This window comes from Lissotriton helveticus, chromosome 1_1, assembly GCF_964261635.1.
Source record: "Lissotriton helveticus chromosome 1_1, aLisHel1.1, whole genome shotgun sequence".
In the NCBI taxonomy this organism is placed as follows: domain Eukaryota; kingdom Metazoa; phylum Chordata; class Amphibia; order Caudata; family Salamandridae; genus Lissotriton; species Lissotriton helveticus.
The window spans coordinates 490,647,059-490,667,666 of record NC_136057.1 but is presented as its reverse complement, the minus strand read 5'-3'; the positions used below and the strand labels follow the sequence as shown (position 1 = coordinate 490,667,666).

The window sequence follows — 20,608 nt, the reverse complement described above, 5'->3', positions numbered from 1 at the left end:
CAGAGTAAGTTGCCATGGATGTGAACCAATCTCCCACCAAATCATTTTAGTTTTAAGGGGTTGGGCAACCAGAAACTATGTAGAGGTGGATCTCAAATGCTGACGAGGTGACAGGGATGAACACATCTTTATACAAGTAACCAGTTGCACAGCCCTAAACAAATTGTGAGCCATGCATAGCCATACATTGTGATGGATAGTCAATGTAGTGATTAGGGCAAAGACGATATAATTTTTATACTTGAGACTACCGGTGCGCCTTGAGGCATGACTTTGAATTTTTTGCCAGTTGTCAATCAAGATTTATGGGGTCGATTACGATATGGGAAGTCCACCACCGCTGGGCCGGCGGTGAGGACCGCCATCTCGGCGGTGGCGGACTTCCCACCATCACCCTTAGAATTCCCACCGCCAAATTAGGATGGCGGTGGGAAGGGAAAGGTACCTCGGCAGACGGAAAGACCGTCTGCCATTGTCCGGCAAGGCGGGCCTTTTCCGCCCGTCTTGCGGGACCAGGTACACTGGGTCTATGGAGGCGGTGCAGTGCAGGAGACACCATGGGCATTATGATGCCTGTCTTTTGTGGCGGAGTAAACATACAGGATGCGCCTGCCAGTGTGGCGGGAGCATCCTAATTCATTTTGCGGGACTGCCGCACCTATGGCAGGCGGTCCCTCTTCCAGCAGCGAATCGGCGCCTTAGAGAGGCCAGTAAAGATGTTGTTGCAATATTCCATGTGGCATATCATTCTTGTAAAGGCAAGCACAATCTTTTTAGGGGCAAGTGGAGAAAAAAGAAAGATGTATTGAAGCAGACTCAAATTGTGAAGTGGCTTGTAGTGACTGAGCTCACATGAGGGGATGCTGCTGGTGAGAAAACATAGATTTCAAACTTTTTGGGCTGGCTTTGGAGGCAGACACATGGTATCAGGTTGACTGATTGTAGAAGTAAGATTTCTGGTTTCTGGCTATTCAGGTGAAGCCAATTGTTATTCATCCTGCTTTGAAGTTGCTACAAGAAAATCATGGCATGATGAGCTGATGCAGAGCTTTCTGTCAATTTTAAGAAGATCTGTGTATCATCTATTCATCCATATACATATAGCAGACAGTCTGACTGTCCACAATATGCGTTAAAGGAGCCATGAGTATGCTGATCAGGAATGTATGCATGTATACATCAGTAGGCAATTAAGGGGTTAATTCAGTTAGAAATTAGCATTATGTACCTCAGATGGTTTTGTTTTGAACCAACAATTCAATCTATTACTGAAAGATCATGCCCAAATCCTAAATGAAGTAAATTTGAGTTCATCACAGCACTTGAAAAAGTGCATAAGATCTGCATGGAAGTGTTATGCTTTAACACATTTGTGGCTCTTTGAGATTCCTGTATATCAATGCCCTTTCACTGTTGTAACACTTTTGCTAACCTGTTCTAGTTTATTAGGGATTATATCTATCTCCCAACTACAAATATGGCATTGCCTATGTTGAAGCACAGCAGAGGCATGCATTTAGAACATTAATTCTTGTCCATCAGTACACCATACAATACCTTTGTAAGAAATCCACCTTTTATCCGTAATCACCCTGGAGTTTTTCCTTTTGCTGAACCTTAATTGTGTGCTGATTTTAGAACTCTCTGCACTTTACCCCTGATAACCAGTAGTACAGTATTTGTGCTCCCCTTTTAACATGGTCAAATTTGCATACTGCTCATTAGTATATATTAATTACCAATAGGTCTGTAGTAAAAGGTATAAAAGGTACCTGAGCCTGTAAGTTGAGTGCCACAAGTGGACTGCACCACCTATTGCACCATCCACTACAGTAGTAGTGCAACCATGACTTCAGGCGTACTAACTGTAGCATTGTGAAATCTGTTATTCAGCCTGCCAAACTAATCCTCGTGACAGGTCAAAACCTTCCTTCCAAATATAATAAATTACACCTATGTAGGTCTTGTCCACACGTCAGCATACATGGTATGTAAAAGAAGAAGATGTAGAAATATAATATTAACATGTTCTTACAGTGACTATCAGCCAAAAACTATTTATCCCTGTGGCAGGAGTATCTGTCCTATATAGAAGGACAGTTGCTGAACCGCCCTGCTTTTGTCCTACAATAATTCATTCTTTCTCTGGGTTTGTTCTGGGTACAGTGACTGCTTCAGACTAGATTTAGTGTTAGATGTGAGATGATACTAATGAGCAACATAGTGCACTCTTCTACACACCTACAACCCTCAAAGCCCAAGTTTAGTGTGGCTGAAAACTTTCACCATCTTGAAAATGCCTTAAAATATGTCATTTTGAGACTATTTAAAGGCATGCAAACAAGAACTGCTGAAAAACATGGATAGGGTTCCTCCTGGGAACTTTTATCTCATTGGTTAAGGTGTGCCCAGGAGTCACTCCGATGCACTACTTGTGCCAGGCATAAATGTGGCACACCAAGGCACCTGAACAGACCTTTTTCTAGACCTGCAAAGAACGGGAGTACCGGACCAACTGTCTGTGACATGAGTGGAGCCCTGAAGTGCTAGACCTGCTCCCCGTTGTAACCAGGACACAGAAGTGGACTCCGAATGGTTATGTTATGCAGATTTGTAGAGCTCACTGTCACACAGGAAAGGTATCCTGGCACTGAGCAGGTGTGAGTCTAGACAAACCTAGGGCCTAGTGGGGTTACTCGAAAAGCCAGGTTTTCAACTTATTGCGAAACTCAAGAAGTGAGGAGCAGGCTCTTATGTGTAGTTTGCAGGTCGTTCCACTATTTAGGAGTGATGTAGGAGAAAGCTCTACTGCTTAGGAGTCTGAATGAGTGGATGTGTCAGGAAGGTTTATGAAAGCAGATGTGAACGTTGAGGTATGCTGGGTCCAGATGAACGAGCTTAAAAAACGGCAATTTGTACCGTTGTTATCAATGAATAAGACACTATGTGGCACATTAGGATGGCGGGCGGACTTAGTCCGCCCGCCATCCCGTCGTAAAAAGGGACCGCTCGCCATAAGGGCGGAGATCCTGTGGGTGCCATTAGGATGTGCCCGCCACAGTGGTGGGTGCATCCTGCCTTCCTAACATTGTGGCGGGTGGTGCACTCAGCACCGCCCGCCACAATGCCAGGAAGGCATGTTGTGCATGGAACTGCAGGGGGTACCATAGGTACCCCCCACACACACCCCCCACAACGGACCCCCACAAGCAATTCCCACATGCCTTTCCGTGGCGGCAATGCTGCCACGGAAAGGCATGCTTCCGCCCTCATGGTAATATGCTGGCATTGTCTAACAGACACCGCCACCATATAAACTGCTTTTCCGCCCGGTAGGCAATCGGGCGGATTGCCTACCTGCGGAAAACCGGTGGAAGGTCTTCCCGTTCGCCGGGGTTCCCCCCACCATGGTAATGTCTCGCGGGTAATTGGTAGCGGGCGGAGGTTTTTGGCAGGGGGATCACCACCGCCATATGGGCGGTGGTGATCCGCCCGTTATCCTAATGTGCCCCCCTGTAACTATTGCTCTTGTGTGCTGCTCTATGATAAGAAACGTAATGCCAACTGGATCGCTCAACTGCAATTCGAATGTACTTGTGTTTGTAAAACTTTAAAAAATAAAAAGGAAATTTAAAAAAAAGATTTCTGCAGCAGCTTTTTCACTAATAAATATTGTGTTTTTTAGTTACTATATATCTTTTTTCATCCCTTATTTATCACTTATTTGTTCATCTTTTACTTCTGTTTCTAAATCTAACTTTTCTCTTTCCAATCGAGCCCTACTCCTGAGTTTCCACCTCATCACTTCATGCTTTCCTTATTATTTTACTCTTTTTACTCATCCATCACCTTTCTTCAATCTTTTGTTATATAATGGTGACATCTGTCCTGAAAATAGACCACTCTTGAATCATCTCTTGCCTTCTTCTAATATCTTATTCTAGTTAACCAGAATAGAGTTCCTTCACCTACACCTTCACCAATATCTCCATAATTTCACTATCTCTTAATGAATGTGTTTTTCTATTCAAAGCCAAATACCTCGACACACACTCTCTCTCTCTCTCTCTCTCCTTCTCACTCTCTCTCTCTCTCTCTCTCTCTCTCTCTCTCCCCCCCTTTGGCCGTCTCTCCTTCTCTCTCCCTCTCTTCCTCTCTCTCCCTGGGACCCTCACTCTCCCCCTTTCTCCCTCTCTCTCTCCTTCCCTTTGTTCCTCTCTCTCTCCCTCAATTTCTCGCTTGCTCCCTTTGTCATTCTCTCTCTCTCTCTCTCTCTCTCTCCCTCCTATGGAGTCTTCTTTTTGTCTGCACGCTGAGACTATGCCGAGATTAGCATAAGTGTAATTGAGTTCAACTAAAACAAATGTAATCATTTATTTGAGTTTACTGACCGATGACCATAAAGTTTGCAACTTAATTTGACTTGATCATGTGGCTTACTTGGAGAACATCAAGGTGTGGCAGATCCTGTGTCAGTAAATCAAGTTCTGCTCTTTTTTGAAGAGCCAAACACGTCACCTCTCCCCATCTTCACCTTCCCCTTCTCCCTTTTCTGAACGTGGACTTGTTTGTAGGATGGTAGATATTTTCCCTGGCCCTGTGCTCTTAGAACCGGTATTCACATTCCGCATGATTTCCTGCAACACTGGTTCAAAGTTTGACAAGGTTTTTCATCTCACCTGTTGATGACTGGTGTCACATTAGCACTGTAATTTAATTCCATTTTTCAATTAAACTTAAAAGAGCTAGTTTATTCTGTTTTGCCAGGTTTTTGATATTGTGCCTTTCCTTTCATGTCCAAATGGCTTCAGTCCCCCTTGTTCGATTGATAATGTCCCGTTTTCGTTAATTTATTCTCCCAGGTTATCACACTTCTACTCTCAATAACAAAGGCTCTTCTTTCCGTTTTCTTTAGGTTACTTTCTCTGCTGTCACAGCTGATCGCTTTTTAACTGAATACCTTATTATATAGGAAAATCTCTGATACTGCCCTTCAGTACCTCTGAATTCATTGCTCTTTTTTGCAATTCTCCTTTGGCAATCCCTTTCGCTACATCACTTTATCCTCATTGTCATGAAATTATCATGTTCTGTTTATGTTTCCCCTATGTTTAAGTTTGCCTCTTTATACCGCAAATGGTAACTGTAGAGATGTCTTCATAGCTTCATGCTGTAATGGAACATGGAACACTCTGCATGGTGGAATGTTATGCTTTGAAAGTAAAGGGTGGTTAAAGCTGCGAAGCTGAAGTGTTAGCTGGAGGTGTTCAACTTTATCTCTTATTAAATAAAAACATTCTGGAACCAAACTAATTTCCAGGATCTCATCTTTACATTGACGATGAGGATGTGATCCGAACCCACGCGTGCAAAGCACAATGGATTAGAATTACGATTTAAAATGATGAATCTTTTTGATGACGCCACCCCAAAAGGTCAGATCCCTGCTTAGTCAAATAAACGCGTCCACAACTAAGGGTGGGCGTAATTTGCGCAAGGTACCTACGCATAGAGGCACGGAGATGGAACCAATCTCCGCACTCTCCGCATAACTCCGTTACACGCGGCCCGCCTCCCGCTCGCCTCCTGCCCGCAGTATTAAAAAACTTTAAAAAGCATTATAAATAAAAATGTAAATAATCTTACCTTATCGGCAGCGTCCCCGGGCTTCCATCCGTCTCCATCGTGTCTTCTTCTGGGAACTGCCTATGCGCGGGCGTCCGCACATGCGCAGTTCCCAGGAGAAGACTCAATGGAGACGGATGGAAGACTGGGGACGTCGCCGATAAGACAAGGTAATTTAAAATGTTATTTATAATGTATTGTATTGTATTGTATTGTATTTTATGCTTGTTAAGCGCAGCTGTCACCCAAAGGGTATCCTGGCGCTGAGACCACATCTAAACATCCATTAGGTACGCTACATTACTCTTGGGAACAGGTGTGTCTTAAGATCCCTTTTAAACGCTTTTAATGCTTTGTAAAGAGTTAATATTGCCTGCGGGAGGCGGGTGGGAGGCCAACTCTGTTCGGCCCGAGTGTAAGGAGATTTACCTTGTTTCTCCACCCGCATCGCGGAAGGCGGAAGGGGCAAATCTGTGCACATTCCGTGGGGAGAACAGAGTTGTCCGCCCACCCCTATCAACAACCTTATTGTTATGCATGTGCGAACAGTGACAAGACTAAGGTTGTGAGACAGCCTCCTTTAAGTTGCAATGTTTTTCCCAAATGTCCTTGGGAGAGAGTAGCAATTGATTTCTTGGGTCCGATTTCAAAGCTGGGTTCTCGCAACAGGTTTGTGATGGTTTTGGTGGACTATCATTCCAAGTGGTTTGGTATTGAAACTACCGATTGCATAGACACTGACAAAGTTGTGGGAATTTCGGAGAGAGTGTTTATGAATGAGGGAATTTCAAAAATTCTGGTGTCTGACAATGGAGTGCAGTTGATGTCAAGGAAGATGGTGGATTTCTTGAGTAAATTAGGAATCAAACATGAAAAAGTTGCATTGTTCAGGCCACAAGCAAATGGATTGATGGAAAGGATTAATGGGTTGTTGATGGATAATATACAGTTATCTCTGTCAAATGGATTGTCATGGTTGGAGGAATTGCAGAAGTTGGTGTGGTCATATAGGGTAACAACCGCATTCTGTGACTGGTGTGTCACCATTTGTCTCTCTTAAAGGTTGTGAACCAGGTTTGAAAGAGTACCTGGTTGGCTGAGGAATAAAGAGTGTGTGTGGGTTGATCGCACTGCTGTGGAGAGTGATGTATGTCAGAGACAATAGGCAGCTGCTAGTCATTATAATGACAGAAAAGTTGTTAAAGAGCCGGGCATAGTAGAGGGAGATTGGGTTGTAACCAGGAAAGGTGGAGTAGTGATCAAGGGAGAAAGCAAGTTTTCATAACCTCTTCAAGTAAGAGCTGTCAAGAAGAATATTCTTGTTTTGGCTGATGGCTCTGCTTGGAGTTCAGGAAATGTCTGTAAATGCAATGTTCCTCAACCAGTTCTACATGATTGATGTATAATTGTATGTAATCTTGTTCTGATAGTTAATATAGTCATGTTTATGTATGTAGTATTGTATATTGAAGATATTTAAATTGTTGTTTTATTGTTTTATTTTTATATTTGTGCATAAGGGGGAAGATGTGTCGGTGTCTTCATAGCTTCATGCTGTAATGGAACACGGAACACTCTGCATGTGGAATGTTATGCTTTGAAAGTAAAGGGGTGGTTAAAGCTGTGAAGCTGAAGCGTGAGCTGGAGGTGTCCAACTTTATCTCTTACCAAAAAAAGAACATACTGGAAACAAACACATTTCCAGGATCTCATCTTTACAGTAACATCTTTAAAAATGTTTTTTTCTCAATATTCCTTCATTAAAGCATTTCATTCAAACCCTTATGATATTGCTTCTCTAACATTGACTTCTTCCCAAGAAACTCAAACTCCCTCAGAAGTTCCTATACTGATGCAGCGATGAGAGTTTTTTACATACCTCAGTAAAACTACGGCGCTCTGCCTAGTGTGTACGTCTCAAGGTATCTATAATTTGGTAGAAGTGTGGTGCGTTGAGAGCGAGCGGAGAAGCCCCTAACCGCTCAAAGGCGAAATTCAAAGAATCCCACTGAACTGAAACACAGCATTGCTCTCGCACACAACATACATAGTGTTTACAAATGGTAAGTGATTAGTTAAACACAATAACAATATCATCAAAGGACAGAAGCAGAATCTTGACAGTATGTCTCAAGGTAGGTCGTTTAATGGTTCCACAATCAGCCGACACGTGTTTCGTCGTGTAGGTATAGTCCACAACGACTCTTCAGGGCTGATAAACAGAAAAAAACGGTATGTGTATAGATTCCGTAGAAGATTTACAGCACTTTACAAGTCAAGGATTGTGACTGTATGTGACTGTTCAAAAACCCCCCATGCAGTGCTGGTCCTCGTTTAAAGATCAAGAGTGTAAGAGGGTATTGCATGTGACTCAAGTGAATGTTTTCAAGACAGAGCATTGAGGCTGTATTAATACGTTCACATGATAACATCTTGTACATCTAATATCTATTATGAGGTCATATAACACCACATCTCTAACAGTGGTAGGTGCTGTATCAACAACAAACATTAAAAGTAAAAACGAATGCCCAGAGGCAAACAACGTCTCAGAGTAAGTACGTTTCAATTTATGTCGTGTGAACTGCATGCAAGTGAACCCGGTGCATGCAGATGAATCCAGAGTAGAAGTAAATATAAAGATATATGACAAAAGAGGGGGTGATGGTAAAAATGAGAGGGAGCCTACCTTGTGGCCAGCCTGCACGTAAGCAGGTTTAGTTGAATAAACCTCAATGTGGGTATCAATCTGTTAAAAATTACAGGTAAGTATAAGAAGAGGGCAGAAAATTTAAGAAAAAATATTACGTCGTTAGAGAAGATGGGGTCGAAAAAAACCAACAGCTTACCAAGTATTCATTGGGAGTCAATGAGTTTTGCGGAAGGTATGGCAAGTGTGTATGCCTCGGTTAGTAGTAAACTCTTCAAGTTGAAAGAGGTACTTGTATGCTGTATAAAAAACAACCGGTATATGGTATAAGTACCCATAACGTGTTCATGTGAAGTAAAAGGTACAGACAAAACCACCAGTATTAACAAAGAAGAGAATATGGAAAACACACTGTACCTTAATACGTGTGCGTATTAGGCCGTAACTGGGAGGGGATCCACTAAAAATATATTCTTCTCGTCTGCTGGGCAGTTATATCCCACAGTCCTTGAGATTGCTCTAGTAAAATAAATTAGGGAAACGGTCATTATAGTTATCGTGTCAGCTTTTTAGAGCTGTTCCTGGTGTAAGTTGGAAGTTCGTAACTACGAACTTCTATTCTTTAGGTAGAAGAGGGCCAAGGAAAGCGTTTTTACCTGGTGCGCGGTATCCCTCCTCCAAAGTTTCCCGGTCGCCGTTTACCGATGAACGGACATGTGACCCGGAAACAGGAAGTGTATTTCAGTGTTTCCGAGCAAAATCACTAGAACGTAAAGGAAACTAAGGGTCCACCATGTTGGGTGGTGTTATCATTAAGTTTATCGATAAATTTATTGTGACATCTGCAAGTTGAAGTAAGGGTTTAGCGAAGAGAAGGCGGTGTTCGTTGGTTTATTTCCTTTTTATTTATAAACGGAAAGTAACCGTTCTCAAATGTTTTGGCTTACGTTAATGAAAATTAAAACTGAAGCGAACGCGTGTATTTCACAGAAGTCAATTAATAGATAGTTTCCTGGGAGAAAACCATCTCATACGTCATGTACCGTAGTTACCAGAATACTTGACTCAGTGAGTCTAAATCACTGATTAGATCGTCACAATAACGGACAAGAAATTCGCTCTTTTGTGGACTGGGGAATTCGAAAACTTAGATAGAGAAACAAATTGTGTAGTTGGAATTCATACGTGCGATGAGTGGTCGTGGTTGGTGGTCACGTGATTATTACAATGCAATAATGATTCAATATTGTTCCATATACTGACTTCGTTAGGTGTAAAAACATCGTGACCTCATGCAATATAGCCATGCTCAGTGGTGTCTATAATGAGTTAGTTATATTCATTCACATTCTGTGGCATGGGGCAGGGTTTTTAGACCACCGTATTCCCATAATCGGAGTCTAGAGAGATATACATATAGTGCATCATTATCATATTTTCATATATAAAGCATTTACATTTTTAGATCGTTCAATGCACTCTATATTCAGATCACAAAAGTGCAGATGCTTTGTGGACCCCTGAAAATTGTATTTGCAAAATCAATCGCCCAAAAAGAATTGCATCTCTGGGTCGTAATTAAGCCGTGTTCCACGCACTGTAGGCGCATGATCCACATGGATTCCCTTCTTCTCAATGTTAGTTCTCGGTTGCCACCTCTAATATTCAGTGGGACTACATCAATGCCATAGAAGCGTACTTTGACATCATCCTCCATAGGTTGGCATTCTGCAACATGTAAGGCCACTGGATATTTTGGATCTCTTTTCTGAATTGCTCTCATTTGTTCGGCCAGTCTATCCTTCAGAGCCCTGATGGTGCTGCCAACATAGAATTTGCCACAATGGCATTCAATAATGTAAACTACGTACTTATTCAGGCAGGTGATGTTCTGTTTTATTTTGTACGTAGTTTGGTCAAAACCCTTGAAGGTTAGAGTTCCATGTTTGCTCCATATACACATAGAGCAAAAGCCACATTTGTAAAAACCCAAACTCTTGCTAGTAAGCCAATTATGGGCTGTGGTGTTTCGAGGAACAGTGGGACTAAGTATGTTCTTAAGTGTGTGGCCCTTCCTGTATGTAATCATTGGTCTATTCGGTATCCATTCCTTAAGAACAGGATCCGATGTCAGGAGTTTCCAATGTCTGTTGAAACTCTTCCTAATTGTGTGATGTAAGGCATTATATTCAGTGATTAGTCTTACTGGTGGTTTGGAGGATGTTGGTTTGGTACGTGGCATAAGACAATCTGGTCTTCTGGTGCTTTTAACTCTGCTCTCAGCTTTTTTGATGGACTCTCTAGAGTAGCCCCTGCGTAGAAATCTGTCGTTCATGTTGGTGATGCATTGTTCAAATTCAGATTCCTCACTGCAATTGCGTCTGGCTCTTAATAATTCTCCATATGGAATGGAGCGTATCTGGTGTTGTGGATGAGAACTGGTAGCGTGTAAAATGGAATTACATGAAGTAGGTTTCCTGTACAGTCTACTATGTAATCCATTTTCCTTGACATAGAATTCTAAGTCTAGGAACTCCATATTGGTTGTGCTGTGTTGCATGGTAAAGCTTATTTTCCATGTGTTTGAGTTTAGAAAACTGGAAAAGGATTGAAGTGTTTCTTCAGTGCCAGACCATAATAAAAAACAGTCGTCTATGTACCGACCCCAGTAGACCACAGAGTCGATATATTGAGCTCCCTTGGTACCCCAGATGTATTCAGCTTCCAATGCTCCCATAAAGAGATTAGCAAAGGAGGGAGAACATTTTGAGCCCATAGCTACGCCCTTCTTCGGTCAAAGATGAAGCAGTTGTTATTCAAAATGATGTCCATCATTTTCATCAGCATTTTGGTATGAGCCCATAGTGAAGCAGGTCTATTGGCTAGTAGTTTGCCAATAGCCTCCATGCCCAGTTTGGGATTGATACTGGTGTATAGAGACACCACATCTAAAGTCACCAGTGTGGTGCCCTGTTGCCATTCTATATCAGTCATAATGCCCAGAATGTGTTTAGAATCTTGTATGTGAGAGGGTAGGTTTTTCACAAGAGGACCCAGGAAGAGATCAACAAATTCTGCCAGTCTCTCCGTGGGACCTCCTATGCCCGAAACTATTGGTCTGCCCGGGGGAAAAGGGAGGTTTTTGTGAACCTTGGGTAGGGTATATAACCAAGGATAAGTGGGTCTAGAGACTTTAAGATATAGATATTCATCGTTGTCCAGAAGACCAGATTGTTTCCAGTTTGGTAAAAGGTCGTTGATCAAAATTGTTAAAGGACCCATGGGGTTCTGGGACAATGGTTCATAGCAAGAAGCATCATTTAATTGGCCTTGTATCTCGTTATTGTAGTCTGTGAGGTTCATTACTACAATATTGCCTCCTTTATCTGCCTCTCTGATAATTATGTTATGTTGTTGCTTAAGGTCGATAATGCTGAACGTTCACCTTTGGTCAAGTTATCTTTGTATTTAAATTTCATGTCCAGGTTATTGATGTTAAATCTATTCAAATCCTCCTGAACGTGTCTGTAAAAGTTATCTATTGTGTTCCCCCCTGGTAGAGTGGGGGTCCATTTCGATTTACATTTAAGACCACTATTTAAGCCAAAGTCAGTTTCCACATCTAATTCTTCTAATAGTCTTTCCATGTCGTAAGGACTTTCTTCTAGGTCTGTTAAAGAAAGAAGCAAGTGTGTTGTTTGCACGTCTTTAATTGTCAGTGATTCATTGTCAAATACATGAGGAATATTCTTCAAATGTCTAGTGGGATTCTGCTGTCCCGCAAAGTGTTTCTTTAATTTGAGATTACGTACAAATTTGAAGACATCAATTTTAGTCTGAAAAATATCCCCAGTAGCATATGGATTGAAACTCAGGCCTTTACAAAGTAAGGAGACCATATCATCTGTTAAAGGGAATGTGGAAAGGTTGATAACCTGTACTTGTTCATTCTCTGTAGTCAATTTTTCTGTGTTCCTGACCTCAATTTCTTTCGATAGTCCTCGTTTGTTGAGGCGTTTGCCCCTATGGGTTTTGGTTCGATGGCGCCTCTTGGGGGTGGAATCCTGTTTCCCTTTCTGATGCGCTGCATTTCTAATAAAAAAGGAGTTTGTGTGGTGTTGATATTGGTACTCTCTGGGGGGTTCATTTTCCAACTCAATGAGCCCAGTAAGACTCAGTGAGTTGTTGCTGGAGTTAACTGAGGTAGAGGCGGTGGATCTGCCTGTTTGTGACCCTTGCTTATATTTAGGGATCATAGAGTCATATTTGCGATAAAATGTATAGACCCTTCCATCTCTATAATCTGCCTCATCTCGCTTTATCTGACGTGCCTTTCTGTTCTTGATCTCAGTTTGGTGTGTGAGTAGAATATCATCCAGCAAGGTATAATTTTTGACTGTGGCTTCTGGTAGATTAAGATCTTTTATTTCTTGTTCTAAAGTGGAGATCTCTAGTTGTAATTTGACTGTTTTCCGCTCAGCACTTTCGATCAAAATATCCATGAGTGTCATGGAATTGTGATTGAGCGTGTCTTCCCATTTGGTCATCAAATCTAGATCTAGATCGTCATAAATCGGAAAAACTTGGGAGCGTAGTCCCCTAGGAATTTGTTTCAGTTTGATGTAATGTTTAAGAGTGGTTCCATCCCACCAACGGGAATTCTCTTGTTTCTTAAGTCTTTCTAGTTTTATAAACTTATCTCTGAGACCTTCAGTTCGTTTAGGACCTGTAGTAGCTGAGGCCTGGTGTGTGGGCATGCCTTTAGCTAAATTATCAAATAAATCTGCAGCTGCCTTAGCTCTATCCATAGTGACCAGTGATTGAAGGTGATTAGTATAGTAGATGTGACTCCACTAACAGACGTGGAGGCGCCCTAACTGAGTGAAATATACAAATGCAGCGATGAGGTTTTTTTTTTACATACCTCAGTAAAACTACGGCGCTCTGCCTAGTGTGTACGTCTCAAGGTATCTATAATTTGGTAGAAGTGTGGTGCGTTAAGAGCGAGCGGAGAAGCCCCTAACCGCTCAAAGGTGAAATTCAAAGAATCCCACTGAACTGAAACACAGCATTGCTCAGCGGCGACCGGGAAACTTTGGAGGAGGGATACCGCGCACCAGGTAAAAACGCTTTCCTTGGCCCTCTTCTACCTAAAGAATAGAAGTTCGTTGTTACGAACTTCCAACTTACACCAGGAACAGCTCTAAAAAGCTGACACGATAACTATAATGACCGTTTCCCTAATTTATTTTACTAGAGCAATCTCAAGGACTGTGGGATATAACTGCCCAGCAGACGAGAAGAATATATTTTTAGTGGATCACCTCCCGGTTACGGCCTAATACGCACACGTATTAAGGTACAGTGTGTTTTCCATATTCTCTTCGTTGTTAATACTGGTGGTTTTGTCTGTACCTTTACTTCACATGAACACGTTATGGGTACTTATACCATATACCGGTTGTTTTTTATACAGCATACAAGTACCTCTTTCAACTTGAAGAGTTTACTACTAACCGAGGCATACACACTTGCCATACCTTCCGCAAAACTCATTGACTCCCAATGAATACTTGGTAAGCTGTTGGTTTTTTTCGACCCCATCTTCTCTAACAACGTAATATTTTTTCTTACATTTTCTGCCCTCTTCTTATACTTACCTGTAATTTTTAACAGATTGATACCCACATTGAGGTTTATTCAACTAAACCTGCTTACGTGCAGGCTGGCCACAAGGTAGGCTCCCTCTCATTTTTACCATCACCCCCTCTTTTGTCATATATCTTTATATTTACTTCTACTCTGGATTCATCTGCATGCACCGGGTTCACTTGCATGCAGTTCACACGACATAAATTGAAACGTACTTACTCTGAGACGTTGTTTGCCTCTGGGCATTCGTTTTTACTTTTAATGTTTGTTGTTGATACAGCACCTACCACTGTTAGAGATGTGGTGTTTTATGACCTCATAATAAATATTAGATGTACAAGATGTTATCATGTGAACGTATTAATACAGCCTCAATGCTCTGTCTTGAAAACATTCACTTGAGTCACATGCAATACCCTCTTACACTCTTGATCTTTAAACGAGGACCAGCACTGCATGGGGGGTTTTTGAACAGTCACATACAGTCACAATCCTTGACTTGTAAAGTGCTGTAAATCTTCTACGGAATCTATACACATACCGTTTTTTTCTGTTTATCAGCCCTGAAGAGTCGTTGTGGACTATACCTACACGACGAAACACGTGTCGGCTGATTGTGGAACCATTAAACGACCTACCTTGAGACATACTGTCAAGATTCTGCTTCTGTCCTTTGATGATATTGTTATTGTGTTTAACTAATCACTTACCATTTGTAAACACTATGTATGTTGTGTGCGAGAGCAATGCTGTGTTTTAGTTCCTATACTGTTCCAAACATCTGTGTCATTCATGTACCCCATCTTACCATTTTTTAAGTCGAGCCTGGGCAGTGCATATGCTGCTCTGCATAATGCTGTGTTGAGGTATGGCATACAAGCCCATTTCCCACCCATCCTTTTAATTAGCGTGTGTTACTATTCTTGCTAAAAGGTTGCTTTTCATTTGTGAATAGGCTTGTTAGTCCCTCCTTGGTACTGCCTTGTCTGCACTTGTTACCTCCCATAATGACTGGACCTTTTACTTGTCTTTTTACACGGTCTGTTTTATAAGTCAGTGAGCACTATATGTTTTAATGAATAATGGGGCCAATGGCGGCTGCTTATTGTATTTGCAGAGCCCACGCATAGCACTCGCGGGAAAATGGAGGCCGCTTTTCATATGGAGCGCTATGTGTGCTTTATCTTTAAAAGTGGCTATCTCCTCCCCTCACCCCTTACAGCAAACACGGGACAATGGCGGCTGTGTCTTGTTTTAAAACTTTTAAGCTGATCTTAGTGCCCGCTTCCGGGACACCACACCCTGTTTCATTCATTTTTTTACTTTAATGATGAGCGCAGCCACGTTTCAGGGACACCGTGCTCTCTGTAATGTAATAGGTCTCACATTTTCTAAACTTTGACCTATTGTAAATGACAATGCCTTTTAGTATTGCAGGTTTAAAACATAGATACAAGGCAGTGTCATTTACAATGCCAAAAGCTCAAATTGTTGCAAATGCAAGACCTATTGCATTGCAAATGCTTGTTCTCTTTGCTAGCATATTTTTCCATTAGTCTTTGTTTTTCTAAACCTTTGTAGCCAAATGCATTTTTATTCCCCATTTACCAAAATGTTCCTGTATTTTCTTCTAGTCCTTATTCCTTTTTCCCAGATAGATTTTATGTTCCTATATTTTTTAGAGGATATTAAAGTGCATCCCTAGTTCCAAAGAGAGGTGGAGCTCTGTGCAAAGCAGAAAGATACTTAACCCAATGTGATAGAATACAGTCAGGTAAATATGTTTATATTTTTGACATGTGGACAAAACGTTGTTAAAACAGAGGATCAGAAAATGGCAACAATGTTGGGGCAGTGGGGGAAGGAAGGGATACAGTTTAGACTGCATTGTCTCAAGTCTATCTGACCATTTTAGTTTGTTGCACAAATGTAGCATAACTCTGGAGTCCTCTACCTGAAACCATATATTCTTCTGCCACGTCTTTGCTATCTTTATGTAATCCCATTTCTCCCCTAAGGCTTGATAAAACTGCCCTGCTGTTGGATCAATTGTAATAGGTTGTGTCATTTTCTTTGTTGATAGTTTCTTCTAATTTTATACATTTTCAGTAGTTTTGTGTAAAGCCCTGTGATTACAAAGACTAACCAATACATATAGAACAGGTCTCAAAAGTGTTTACACAATATATTCTTTATAAAGATCTGTAGGAATTAAACTAAAATACACTTTACTTCTGGTTTCAGGTTAACTCAACCATCATCTTGAAGTGTGAACACTACCATGCAACTTAGAATAATGAATTTGAAAGTGAGACCTGGGAAAAGTAAGTATAAATGCACTGCAAAAAGTAATCCCGAATTTAAAAGGTAGCTAAGAGTATTTCCTCTTGATTATTCATTGGCACTACTGGACACTAACGTGAACATGTGATTTCAAAGTTATTTTACATTGAATTTTTGATGAATTGGGTTGACACCAATGCCATTGCAGTGGCGTTGCAAGGGGACGGGGAGTCGTTCTGCCGTGAGAGGCACAAGTTTTGGGGTTGCAGCCTGCCCCACGACTTATGAAGGAATTATCGCCAGCACGTAACTCCCACACCCCTCCTGCGCTTCAGTGCGGCTGCAGGGCGGCAAAGGCAGGGCCTGGCACGAGGGGCAAAGTGCCTAGCTACACCACTGTGCCGTTGTGATTAACTGCGGTGACAGCAATAGTTGGGGGGGAGGTTGAGGTGCTGGGGAAAGAGGACGGTGAGCACTTGAAAGAGGTCTGAGAGACATGTAGTATTGCCGCTAATAGTTACCTCGATCATGCAAGTTACATGCACATACATGACGCGGTCCAAGGCTACACAGTTGAATACACTAGTGCCAGGCAGTACAGGAGAGAACACATAGACGGCATGATCTATCTAGGGACTCAGAAAAACCGCATGTGACATTCATCAGAGCTGCTTGAACAATTACCTGGTAATCCCCTCAGCACAATGCAAACATGCACAGTCATGACACTGTTCAGGGATCCATCATCTACAGCTGACATTAAATGACCATACATCATGGTCATAATGGATTATGTGACAAATGCGGCAAATCCACAGCTATGCGAAAAATGCCACGCCTGCACAATCACATAATTCCAGTGGCCCTGCCTGCAGGTCCCTGCTCAAGGAATCATTCTATCACTTGTAACAATCTACATACAAATTAGTGTGGTGTGAATTAATGAAGAGTAGAATGTTTTTTCATTTAGCCAATGGAAAGATAAAACATATTTTGTTTTACTTTTTCCTTTAATTTTTTTTATGTAATATTGCAAATTAGTAATGGCCTGAGTAGGAAGAAATTTAAAACAAAACCTGAGTAAATCTGTATGCTAATTATAAACACATTTTCACTAACTTTTTGGGGAAAAGGAAATCCTTTGCAAAGCGTTTCTGCCATATCACTTTTTGCAACTCCTAGGTACCTTGTGATGGAAGCCTGCATCCTCTTTAGTGTGAGTGAGTGAAAGTGTTCAGGATGTCTGTGCAGTTCATTCGCACATCATAGCAGCTACTATCCCTGCTGATTTTACACCTGTCCCCAGGCCTGAAACTAGAGCATGTCAATGGTTAATAAATAAAACAACGTGGCAGGGCACAATGGGGCTTCAAACCACTGTGAGACATTAGAATGAAAAACGCTCATTTTCCTGTTCACAATAGCCTGGGGTAGGCCAAGGCAATCCTTGGGTGGGCCTGGTGCACCCTCTAGAATGGGGCCTGGTTGTAGGTATGATGTTACTTGTATCACATATATGGATGCAATGACAGAAACAGCAAAATACAAGTCAGTTGACACACTATGCTAAAGACATATTTTTAGAGTAAGTGTTTTAAATCCACGCCCATAATTAAATCAGCCACCCCCTTTGAGAGACCCCCCCCAGTTTTTTCATCCCACTTTAAGCCCTGTTGGCAGCTATGCTGCCACTCACTAAATATCCCCTCTGCCCTCTGAAAGCTCTCCTCTTACCTCACTTGTGACTCGCTCTAGGGTCTCTATGCCAAGCAGCCAGAGGTGGTTGGTTCAAACTTAATCAGCAGCCAGAGAGCCAGCAAATCAAGCAGAGAGCAGCACAGCACCGACTGCCCCAGGCAAAATGAGCGAGAGAGCGCGTAACGGTGAAGCGCGTGACGCGTCACTCACTGCTACGTCGTTCTCATCGCGACGCAAGGGCAGGGTAGGCCAAAATAATAAATCATTTAATGTTGCCCCCAGGGCCATCATTGGTAGCGCTCTCAAGCTACAAGATTGATTGACGACCCTGGAGGCTGGGACGGTCATGCGGGCCAACAGTCAAGAGCTGAGCTCCTCAGGAAATACAATCGCGGGACCGGGATGTTGTGGCCGCAATTTTTGATGCACTGTGACTGCTTCAGTTACAATAGCAGCAGGTCAGGTGCACGCAGCGCACACTTTGAAACTGGGCCGCGTGTGGCACTGGCTGCTAGTTGTGGCCGCGGCTGCCTTAATAAATTATATTGGGGACATAGTGTCCCCAAATAAATTATAAAGGCCACAACAGGCCACCAGTGCCACATGGACGCACCCAAAATTGTGCCACCTGGGGCGGACCGCCCCCCCTAGCTACGTCACTGGCTAGGGGACACACCTCCCCGGGATTTACATAAAGTATGTCATATGTTTTCATGAGGAGGTTTTCATGTTCCCACTTTACTGCCCTTATTCTATGAGTAAGGTTGATAAACAGCACCAGGACACCCTAGTTGCAGGATGTCCACACTCAAGAATGATACGCTTGCAGTCCAATTATTATCCCACCCGTTTGACCACAGGGTTGCACTGCACCAAACTTAGTCCCCCTAAAAACCAGGCAACCAAAATACGTACTTGAAACCTTCTCTACTACCCATAGCAAGAACAAGTTATAGAAAGAAACTGTCCTTTTAAACAAACTCACTGCATACAAATACATTTCATCGCCCGGACCATCTACACCACACGTACATAGAGCTAATGCCTATGGGGCCCCTACCTATAGGGTCACTTACTGTTAACGGTCTCACACACTTTATAAAACAGAAAAAAGTACTTACATTCCAGAAATCAAAGCAACCAGGCTTAGCTTTGTGACAAGAATCTGCCCAGAAATTGGCATGGGAAGGCATGGTGATATATGCATGTTACATCCCAGTCTTTCAGATATTGCAGACAGCCCCGCTGGAACACCGTAGAGGGGGAGTAGCCCTACTGATATTGACATTTTTACCGGTACGCCCTGCTTTAGCAAATAAGTATTTTTGAAACTGAAATTAGAGGACACTGTAATTATAGTGGGCTCTGAGTATGCTACTGTAGGGGGCAAAAATAAACTTTTTCCTGGGCCATTATAGGCACTTTGCATCTTTTGACAAAAGACTTGGGGGAGATTTGAACACGTGTTAGACTCTCCGCTTGATCGGTCAGACACTGTAGATCTGAAACTGTGAGGTCAAGATACTTCAAGATATAACGCCAGACCACTCTCTCATAGATTCGTGAAGGCAATTATTTCAGGAAAAAAGGGAGTACAAGTCCATGTTTGGAGTTTGAGGGTGCATGTTTAATAATATCAAGAACATAATATTGTATACTAAATGTTCAGAATTAACGCATAGGCTTCTAATGAAAAAAATGTGTTTAAATTAAAAAATTACACCAGGTAACCATATTTACCCGAACTGTCCCACAAATGGCTGCAACAGCATTGCCTGAAAAGCTGCCATGACCAGAATTGCTTATGTATGCATTAAATGTTTAATTCTTGACCTTTTCATGAACACGCTATTTCATAATAAATAATAGTTGCATACATCTTCTTGTTTAACTCTTCAAATGTTTCTGCTTACACAAAGACCAATGTTAAACACATGATTAGAAACAGTCGTTTAAAGAAGTAATGAAAAAAATACATTCATATAAAAAGGCTGCATTCAAACTGAACTTGACCTCTTATAACATGCTTGTTTTATTTCAAAGGATGTTGTTGAGTAAAATATTTTTCATTTCATTATATAGACGGGCCAGCTTTTATATAGGTCATTGTTGTAATTGAAAAAAAGTGCCATACTAGAGGGTTAAAGGAGTAGCTGAACAGGTGGGAAAGTAGACTTCAATAGAAAGAAGATTCCTAAGAGACTTAAAAATGATATAACAGAGTAGCAGACTTGGAGGTTATTGTCTGTGGACTATTGTATTCCTGTGAAAGGATGATCGGATGAGAGAAGGAGAAGATGCAACATGAACGCTGCAACATCGTTATTCAACTGTATATAATAGTGTTTATTCCTAGAGTAGATCACCACTTTTCGAGACACTTTTTTTGCCATTTTCCAGACCACTTGCGATATTCTTCATTGCTTTGAGACTCTATTGAGGTTCTGGAATATCTTTTTATGACAATCTCTGTTTTGATTTTTTTGTTTTTTTGTTTTATTACATTGACTATATGCCGAAGCTTTATTCTCTCCCTCTCACACACGTATACATGCAAACACGTATACATGCACACACGTATACATGCACACATGTATACATGCACACATGTTTACATGCACACACGTGCACACATATGCGCGCAGGCATACACACACACACGTGCGCCCACATACGCATACACACACACACATATGCATA

At 41.8% G+C, this 20,608-nt stretch overlaps 1 protein-coding gene across 1 annotated transcript in view; it reads left to right on the top strand.

Annotated features, from left to right (window-relative positions):
* Positions 1 to 20,608, top strand: part of LOC144769916 (carbohydrate sulfotransferase 1-like) — a 175,012-nt gene that overhangs the window by 54,405 nt on the left and 99,999 nt on the right. The window contains exon 2 of the mRNA XM_078654114.1: positions 16,172 to 16,251. The gene's annotated coding sequence lies outside the window, so the exon portion shown is untranslated. The remainder of the gene's footprint in view (positions 1 to 16,171; positions 16,252 to 20,608) is intronic.